This window comes from Manis pentadactyla, chromosome 8 (genome assembly GCF_030020395.1).
Source record: "Manis pentadactyla isolate mManPen7 chromosome 8, mManPen7.hap1, whole genome shotgun sequence".
Classification (NCBI taxonomy): domain Eukaryota; kingdom Metazoa; phylum Chordata; class Mammalia; order Pholidota; family Manidae; genus Manis; species Manis pentadactyla.
This window is the reverse complement of record NC_080026.1, coordinates 134,123,180-134,132,955: the sequence shown is the minus strand read 5'-3', so window position 1 is coordinate 134,132,955 and position 9,776 is coordinate 134,123,180. Positions and strand designations below refer to the sequence as shown.

The following is a 9,776-nucleotide window of genomic DNA, read 5'->3' as shown; positions in this document are numbered from 1 at the left end:
ACAGAGATTACATTATAGCCACAATGAGCACAGCTATGCTGCAGAATAGCGTGGCAAAATCCCCACCTCCATTCAGGACAACAACTGAGTGCTTCAGATAATTGTGGTTCTGAAGTGAGCTGAACCCTGAATCACAGAGATAGGTGAGTGACAATACAGTTAAGGCCAACTCCCAGCAACTCTTGCTGCACAGACCCTTGAAATACTCAAGTGCACACAACCAGTCCATTTTATTGCACAGAACAGTTACAATAAAAGGACCCACTATTATCTAGGGCCACTATCTCTTTTCTACAACTGTTGGTTCCTGGAAATGAAACAGGAGAAAGATAGGGAGAGGGGAACTAAGGCCCTTGGGTAGAGGTCTCTGATGATGGCCGCAGGAAAGCTCACAGTGGAAGGCCTGCCCCAAGCACCTTTTACAGGCCCCCAGTTTCGGGAGATATCAGAGCCACTCCCAAGGAGGCACGAAGCAGGGAAGGAATCAGGCCTCCTTGTTGAAGGGCTGCTGGACGGGGGACAGGAGTGCCTTACAGACCCAACACTTCACACTGGGGCTATGGATTTCATTTCTTTGAGTGCTTTTTAAAAACCTTTCTGATTTTGAAATAATTTTTAAATTTACAGGTAAGTTGTTAGAACTCCCATATATCCATCACCTCAACTCACCAGTTTTTAACATTTTGCTCCACTTGCGTTATATAAATTTTATTTTTTCAGAACTGCTTGTTGTAGCCATCATTTCCCTTGGCCCCATTACTTTTTCAAATTATAAAAATAGTATAACAAAATAAAGTTTAAAAAACCTTTAAAGATAACCCTAAATCCTATCTTCCTAAAACTAATATGTTCAATTTAAAATTACCTTATTCTTTTTGTCAGGTTTGCATATATGACTTTTGTACAACCTGTATCTCTTGAAATTTATTCACTGAACAATTCATCATTCATCCATCCATCCACCCAAGAAATACTTGACCAAACATTTCTACAGTCCAGGCCTTACAGAACAGATCAAACCATCACACAGTTTCATGGTTATAAAATGTGATAACTGCCATGGACTGCACGATTCCTCTTGTAAAAAACTCTTTTGCTCTAAGTCAGGGATGTTAATAGAGCTAGGGTATTTGTGGTATATTTATTAATAATTTCCTACCAACTCCCAAGAAAGTATTTTAGATGCGTATAGTAAAAACATATATACAACTCCACAGTTAATCAAAAAGTCAAAAACAGCAATCAGAAGGTCCTTCCAACAGCTTCTTATCCAGTTTTATCAAGCCCAGGAAGCAATCATCTGCATATCATCACAGAGCAAGAGTTTATTGAGCTTTATTTTCCATAATTGTATGATCAGAACAATTGATATTTTGTTTTCCAGATATGAAATTATATGGTAATATTTAATAGGCCTTTTCAAACAACACAAACCTCTCTTCTCTCATAGCAAGATCATGATCACTTCTCATGGAGGAAGGACCATGTTGCTTCCTGGACAGGACAATAGGCCGGCTGGCATCCTTGAGCACTGCATTTGACTGAGTTTCCTATGAGCCAAGGCAACAAGGAATCATGATGGTTTTCTCTGTTTTAATTATCTATTAAATTAAATGCAACCATTAGATCTCCTAGACAGATGCACTTTATTCTCTTTTGAAGGAGCACAGGAGTAGAGATGACAACTCCCATGGGTGGAGGGGGAATACAGACCAGCTCTTGCTGCCTGTCTCCCTCCAAACTGTGGGTGGCGGGGTGGCGGAGGAAAGTGACTGGATTAATGGCCGGTGGTAAGAGTGCTCTGCCGACATTGTGGCCTAGACAGAATCCACGGCTTGGTGAGGAACACAGAAAGCACCTGGCATTTACCAGCTCCTGTGCTTCCACAGGGGAAGGTGGCCCTGTGGGCAGGACAGGGCTGTGGGGAACACGGCAGCATCTCAGAGGGCTAGCTGTGCCAGGCTGGTCGGCAGGGTAATGGCTAGGCCTCCAGGAAAATACCTCCGTCTTGTCTGTGCTGAGATTATTCCTGTCCCACCACTACAAGACTAGGGCTCCCCTGGGTTACACCCCTCAACTGGAGAGCTAGGAACCGTCCCCCAGGGCCTTGGGGCTGGAAAACACCCCACTCCCATCTGAATGCACAGAAAGGAGGAGAGAAGAGTCCTTGAACAAGGGGAGAAATCTCTTTGATAAGAAGTTTGAACTTTATGCACAGAAAGAAACTGTTAACCCAAAGAGGCCAGTTAACCCAGAAGAAACAAAATCAAACTGGAAGACATGAAGATAACTTTCACTGGCAACATGAAGTGGGAATGGAGGCTGCAGGGCAAATAAATTGAGTTCCTCAGGAGAAAGAAGAGGCCCCTGCATACTTCCCCATGTAGCACGTACATGTCAAGCTCCTTCCCTCTTAGAAGCTTGATGAAACTTAGCTGAACAAATGAAGTATTTGGGGTGACTGGATGTTCCTATTTAACTCAGACCATGAGGAAAAAGTGATTACCATTCTCCTCCAAGAAAAAAAAAAAGTTAGATGCAAACTTGCTGAACGCTACCATTTCTTCTTCCTCAATATGAAATACGTGGACCCTTTATTCTCAATAACCAATACTTTATTTCTCACTTTCTCATTATCACAGCTTTTTGTTGTTTCTGAAATGGATCCTCAGGAGCCTTAAAATTTACCAGGCCATACTCATGTTGTCTATATTTTTTAACCAGTGTCCAACGACACATTAATCCCACTTTTTCTTCCTTTAAAGATTAGATTGAAGACTTACTATTAAACAAAGAAAAGGACTTTCAAAAAAGATACAAAAAATATGCTTCAAAAGTAACTAATTTTGCCTTTTCTGAATTCATACTAATAATGAAGTTACGTGTATATAAACAGATGCCCTTTGTGAATGGTGGCGGGTGGGGGTGTCAGAATCAGGTGGAGAGGGGGCCAGCCCTCTCTCCTCACTCACCAGCAGGGTGCCCTTCATTAAGTCTGTGGACCTCAGTTTCCCTCATCTGTAAAATGGCAGTATTACCAGTATCTCAACTTAACTGACTGCTATGAGGATTGAAGAGGCAGGTCAAGGGCTTAGCCCAGTGCCAGTCACTCTAGTGAGTCACAGACAAACATCGGTTGCTGCTCTTATTTTTATGACTTTTTTGTGTGTCTGTCAAAATCCATGCTGGGACACCAGAAATTGAACCTTGCCAATTAAATAGGATTAGATGAGAAGAGATCATGGACAGTACTGAAAAATTAACATTTCAGTACCATATTCTATAAAGGCAACCCACAGAGATAAAAATTAATAAAGAGCATTTCTTCTGTAAATTAACTGAAATGTATTTTAAAACAAAATATTTTCTCTTCATCTTAATTTTTTTCTTATTGAAAAATACCTTTATGTATAGTAATAAAAATAAACTAAGAGGTTTATAGTACAAAAGCTAGTTTGCAACATTTTTTTATACTGTGGTAAGATATTTGTAACATACCATTTATGATTTTATCCATTTTTAAGTGTACAGTTATGTGGCGTTAAGCCCATTCACAATGTGGTACAATCTTCATCACCAACCATTTCCAGAACTTTCTCGATACTCCAAATAGAAACTACCCATTAGACAGTAACTTCCCTTTCTCCCCTGCCCCCAGACCCTGGTAATCTCTGTTCTACTTTCTGTCTCTATGAATTTGCCTGTTCCAGTTACCTGTTAGAAGTGGGATCATACAGCATTTGTCCCTTTGTGACTGGTTTATTTCACTTAGTGTGAGGTCCTCAAGGTTCACCATCCGTGTTGTAGCATGTGTCAGAATTTCCTTCCTTTTTAAGGTTGGATAATATTCCATTGTATGTACGTACCATGTTTGGTTTATCCACTCATCCATCAGTGGATATCTGGGTTGTTACCACCTCTTGGCTGTTGTGAATAACGCTGCTACATGCAAATATCTCTTCAAGATCCTGCTTTCCATTCTTTTGTGTATATACCTAGAATTGGAATTATGGGATCACATGGTTGTTCTATGTAATTTTCTGAGGAACTACTAAATTGTTTTTCACAGTGGCTGCACCAGTTTACATTCCCACCAGCAAAGCACAAGTTTTGTGATTTCTCCACATTCTTACCAACACTTGTTATTTTCTGTTTTTTTCATAATAGCCACCCCAGTGGACATGAATTAGTATCTTATTGTGGTTTTGATTTTCATTTTCCTACTGACTAGCGATGTTGAACATCTTTTTGTGTACTTATTGGTCATTTGTATGTCTTCCTTTGAGAAATGTCTATTCAAGTCTTTGCCCATTCTTGAATTGGGCTTTTTGTTGTCAGGAAAACACTTTAAAAAATAGGAGTTTCAGATAATTCACGTGTAGGGGGCAAATGGGCTCACCACTTTAAAATGCAGGGTGTCAAGTTGAAGTGGGACATCGTTTTTGGGTCTAAAGATGCCTTCTTTTTAACATTCTCCAAACAAAGGACATAGTTAATTTCTAAGTTAGGTCGAGTTCCTAGTAAACAGAAAGGTTGAACAAGTGATATGAGAAACTAGCTGACTCTTCTAAGGTTTCTGGGTGAGAACAGAAGGCCACTCAGTTCCAAAGATCATCTGTGAAACATGGAAGCAGAAAATCTGTATTTCTGGTTCTTACAGTTTAAGGTTAAACAGAAAAGACCGCACAAGCAGTCCAGTGGCCTGCGGGTGGGCGGAGTCAGGTTTTTACCAACATCTGTCTCGGCTCCTGACCTGAGACAAAACTGGAGACGAGAGCCTGAAGATGTCTGTGGGGATACAGGGTCTCCAGAAGATGGAGACACCTGGCAGCGCAGCCACGTAGTCGGCCTGGCCGGGCCTCTTAGGGCCACGATATCAACTTGCCTCGGACATCTTCCTCAATTACGCGAGCTAGTGGGTGTGAAATGCCTGGTCCCGCACCGCCATCTCATCTAAAAGGTCTTCAATCGCGCTTTAAAGCTTTACTCTTTGGTGGTAAACAGGGCTCCAGAGTGGCGGCCCCAAGCTGCGGGGTGCGCAGGCCACTCCTACGTGCGCCTAAACAAACGTAGTGCCCACCTTCTCCCCGCCGTGGGCCGCAGAAGGAGTTTTTTAAATGTTAATAGATCGTGAGGCCTAAAGCAGCGCGCTTTGGGATGCAGAAAAGGGTTTGGCGGCTCGGTGGCCCGCCCCCAGCCCCGCCCCGCCCCGCCCCCGCTTAAGTTTTCTGCCTCCGTCTGGTGTGATGCTCTCCCGGGACGCTGGGGCCCCGGCGGAGCGGCTGACATCCCTGCTCGGCCTGCCCCGCGGCCTGCAGAGGCCCACCTCCCGCTCTTCCCCACGTCTTCCCTGCTCTACATCTCAATCCAGTCCGTAACATCTCAATACAGTTTTTAAACATCGAGACTAAGGGCTGTTCCGCCCACACAGGGGCTCTAGGAGGACGCGCTGCTGACCTCGAAAGCCAGGCGACAGTTTGTGGGGGTAGAGGGCGGCGGGGGTCCTGGGCGCAAGAAGAGCCCCCGCGCCCGGCTGCCCGAACTCCCTTCCGCAGACCGGTCATGGGCATGGAATGTTAGCCTGGATCCCCAGGGTTCGTGCGTCGACTCGAACCTCGGGACGTCGGGGCGGCGCGGCTCTGGGCTGCCCCGCGAACCCAGGATCCCGACCCTCGGGACCCCCAGGCTGCGGCGCGCCTCTACCCCGCAAGGCCCGGAGCTCCCACCTAAGGCAACGTTTCAAAAACAGCCCCGCCGAGATCCAGGCAACAGGAAGGAACATTTTTTTTTTTTAATGTGTAAAAAATGTTCTGCTTCTTGTAGGGAACACAACCGCTGGAAGTTCCAGCACACAGGTTCCCCTCCCCGCGCACCCACAGCCGTAGCCGCCTCTCCGGCAAGGCGCGGGCACCTCTCCCAGATCCGGGTTTGGGGAGCGCAAGTGCCCCCTGTGGCCGGCCCGCGCCTGACCCCGCGGGCCTGAGAAGGCAGAAACGGCCGGCGCGGGGGCCCAGAAGGAAGTTAGAGCCGCGGGGCCGGGAAGGGGGCAGGTCGGCGCCGCGGGCCTAGCGTGGGCCGGTGGGGCCAGGGCCACCTCGGGGCGCTGCGCCCAGGCCCTCCCGGGCTCGCTCCCCTCAACGTGGCCGGCCGCCCGGGGCCCCACGTGGAAAGGGCGGAGGAGGAAGGAGGGCGAAGGGAGGGCCGGGCGCCGGCCGCAGGACCCCCCGCCCCAGCTGCCCAGGCCCCCGCGCCAGGCCAGGGCCTCCCGGGCGGGGCCGGGCCGGGGAGTGCCCGCCGCGCCCGGCCCCCTCGCCCGCCCGCAGCGCCTGTGTGCACTTTCGCGGAGCGACTAATCCCCCGAGAGAGCCGATTTGTAGTGAGGAGTATCTGTAGGGGGCGAGGCCGGCCCATGTGGGGTTGTGTCATTGGTTTGCAAAGAGAGACCCCGCCTTTGACCAAAAAAAAAAAAAAAAAAAAAAAGCAAAAAAAAAAAAAAGCGAGGAGTGAGCGAGCGGCGACCCTCACCTCTCCTCCCGCCACGCTCTGCGCGGCCGGCGGGCACCGGGAGACGCGGCCAGCGACGCTTCTTTCCCTTTCCTTTTCTCTCCGTTTTCCTCCTTCCTCGGAGGAGAAAACAAATAAAGAAGAGCAAATAGCCGGGAGGCGCTCGGCTTCTAGGACCCTCCCTCCCCCGATCCAAGTTGGAATTAGCATCCTCTTGGGGGTAAGCGCGGCGCGGGGCGTGCGCGGGCCGGGGACCCCCAGCGCAGCCCCTCCCGGCGGGCGGGCGGGCGCGGGGCCGGAACCGTAGTGGGGAGGACTGGGAGCCGGGTGGGCGGAGGAAGGGGGTGGGGTGGGTGGGGAAGTAGGAAGAGGCTCGGCGGCGAGGGAGGAGGAGGAAGGGAAGGGAAAGGAAGGGAAGGGGAAGGGAGGGGAGGGGAGGGTGAGGGCAGGAGGGGGAGGGGCGGGGAGCTGGAGAGATTAAGTTTTTGTGTGTGTGTCCCTGTGTACGTGTGTCATTTTAAGGTGGCCCGGGAGCGGCCCGAGGAGCCGGCAGCGGCCCGAGGAGCGAGTGACCGAGCTGGGAGCCATGCCGCGCTGAGGGGGGGCCGCCCAGCCGCCGCCACCGCCACCGCTGCCGGGTGGGGTGGGAGGGGCGGGAGCCGCCGCCGCCGCCGCCGCCTCCCGGGTGGGCGCCCTTAGCTGTGGACGCCGGTGGCCCGGGACGAGGTAAGAGGGGCCCCTGGGGAGGGCTGGGGCCACCCCCGCCCCCGCCTCACCTGCGGCCGCGGGCTGGGGGCGCCGCGCCCGCGCCTCACTGCGCCACTCGCGGAGGAGGAGGGCGAAGGACACGGAGCCAGCATCCGAGGACATCTTTGGTCTGCGCCCCCGGCCCCGTGTCCTCGCTCGGCGCGCGGGGGTTAGCGCCAGCCTGGGGGTCCCTGCCTGCCGCCCCCCGTCGCCGATCGCGCTCGCTGGCCGCCTTTTGCGCCAGGATTTTTGTTGTTGTGATGAGAGTTGATGAATGCGAAGTAGGCGGTCACCTTCCTTCCCATCAGGATTGGCAAAAAAAAAGAAGAAAAAAAAAAGAGAGGAACCCCAATCGCGGCGGCGTCCGGAGGGCAGCAGCGGCGGCGGCGTCTCGGCGACGGTTTCCTAGGCGCCCCCGGCTCCTGCTCCCTGAAGCCGGTGGGTGCGCGCGCGGGGGCCGCCCACGACCCAGGCCGAGCGCGCGGCGCGCCGCGGGGACAATACGGCCGGATCCTCCGGGACCGGAGGCCGAGTGCGCGGAGCCTTACGCCTGCGGAGCGGGGGCAGGGGGAGCGGGGTGCGCGGGGAGACCGGGGCGCGCGCGGCTCGGGGCCCCCAGGGGAGCGGCCCCTGCTGGCAGAGGATCCTGCGCGGAGCCCCGGGAGCGCAAGTGAAAGACGGGGAAGGAGACGAAGGGAACCCTTTTGTTTTGCCGGCCCCGCATTGTTGCCTCCTCCGGGCAGCCGGGCCACATCTGCCGCCGCCGCCACCACTGCCGCGCCGACCTCGGCCCGCCAAAGTCGCAGCGGGGCGGGGGCCCGGGGCAGGCGGCGGGCGCGGGCGCGCCGGGCATTTCCTCTGCCCGGCCGCGCTCCCGCGGGCACCACTTCCTCCTAGCCCGCCGCCGCCGCCAATCCAGCCCGCCGGCCACCCCCGCCCCGGCCGCACTTTTCGGGTGGGGCGAACCAAAAAGAAAGTTTCGCAGGAGGGGCTGGCGAGGGCGCGCCCCGGGCAGCGGGGACCCAGCGCGGCGCAGCGACAGTCAGGCCGCCGTGGTCTCCTCCTCTTGGCTCGCCCTCCGCGGCGCAGGACAGACCCGCGCGGCCGAGGGGAAGCGCCTTTCTTTCTCTCGCGCGCGCTCCTCCCAGCAGCCCGGGGCAAGTTGGGCAGAGGCGCTCGGGAAGCCGGGCGCGCTGGGGCCTTTCTCCAGCGGGAAGCCTCGCGGGCGGCTGGTCGCCTGTAGCCCACGCAGCGCACTGGTGCTGGAGGCCGCGGGCCCGGGAGCTCGGCGCGGTCGCCGCCGGCCGCGGTGAGACACGCGCGCACGCTCCCTTCGGTGGCTGCTTGCCGCCACGGCGGTGGTCACGGACACTGAGTGCGCTGGTGTGTGTGGTGCCCCCCCCGTCCTCCGCCCGCGAGTACTTTTTCCGGAGGCGGCCCAAGCAGCATTTGGCTCCAGGGGTCCCCACACTTCGTCGTCCACAGGGGGAAGGAGGAATTTTGCGTAGCAGTCCCCGCTTGCTCTGCGTCCTTGCGGTGCAGGCTGCTGGCAGTGGCCTACGTCGTCACGCCGGGCTCACTTGCCCTATCCCGGGTAAACATCTTCCGGATCCCCCCACTGCACGCACACTTTTTCCTTTAAAGATTGGAAATCGGGTTTAAGTTCTTAGAGAGCCAGACGTGAGTGGCTTGAAGGGTAGACAAGAGAATTCAGTTCTATAAATATGCATTGGGAATTTAGAATGCCAAGTGCCTCATTTGCCATTCTGTTGGATGTTCTAGACCCTGGTGTATTTTTATCTGACATGGATAATTTGGAGGGGACGTACATTTTGCTTAGTTTACAGAGTGATTCTGCCTCCCGACTTTGGCAAAATATATCAAACTCTCCTACTCTTGTCTGTTAGGTGCCCGAGTTCAAAGACAGATTAAAAATTATCTCGTGTTCAGTACCTGAGACTGCTCTTCTGTCTCTACGGTTCTCAGAGGAGAACTAGTTTTCACGTACTAAGGAGAATTCCGCTGTTTTGGTTTTTTGTTTTAGTAAATCATTTACATTTGAAGTAATGGGACTTTAAAGGATCTTGTTTTTATAATCATCTGATTTCAAAGAGCTCTTCTTACAGCAATTATAATGTGATATTCAAAATGCTAATTAAACACTTTTCAGTCAGCCGCTTTAATATTGAAACAGGATTTCTTTTCTTTTTTTTTTAAGTAAGGGGGACTGTATCCTAGAGTAGAAACACCAAATCTCCTTTTGTCTGGCATCAGGTCTCTGAACTGCTCTGACACTCTCCTGTAAAAACCTTTGGTGCCCTTTTTATTGCTCCCAAAAGAAAAGTTAATGAGATGGTAGGTTTCAAGCAAAAAAGCAGGCCCTCCTTTTTGCAAAATATGCTTACAGTTGCTATTGAAGTTGTATGTTAGCCGGTGAATGCGCTTGCCTTTAATGAAACCAGTTTAATCGTTCACACTTGATCAAGTATAACAGGAGCAAACAAAGGAAATAAGCCAGCATATTT

General features: G+C 52.2%; 1 protein-coding gene and 1 long non-coding RNA gene across 12 annotated transcripts in view; one reads left to right on the top strand and one right to left on the bottom strand.

Moving 5' to 3' along the window:
- Nucleotides 1-1,172: 1,172 nt before the first annotated feature.
- LOC118919213 (uncharacterized) lies at nt 1,173-6,659 on the bottom strand. 2 transcript variants are annotated; one of them, XR_008999048.1, is made up of 3 exons: nt 6,526-6,659; nt 3,867-3,995; nt 1,173-2,513 (listed from the first exon to the last, which is right to left on the bottom strand). It is a non-coding gene; the product is annotated as an uncharacterized LOC118919213 (long non-coding RNA). The 2 variants fall into 2 exon arrangements; XR_008999049.1 differs by having other exon boundaries at nt 1,173-1,550.
- Nucleotides 6,280-9,776, top strand: part of CTBP2 (C-terminal binding protein 2) — a 154,981-nt gene continuing 151,484 nt past the window's right edge. For 5 of the 10 annotated variants that reach the window (XM_036898962.2, XM_057506454.1, XM_036898955.2 and 2 more), the window contains exons 1-2: nt 6,281-6,724; nt 7,027-7,230. The gene's annotated coding sequence lies outside the window, so the exon portion shown is untranslated. Of the gene's footprint in view, nt 6,725-7,026; nt 7,231-7,670; nt 7,690-7,765; nt 7,784-9,776 lie in introns of those variants that run through there. The other 5 variants (XM_036898961.2, XM_036898957.2, XM_036898959.2 and 2 more) reach the window with 4 other exon arrangements.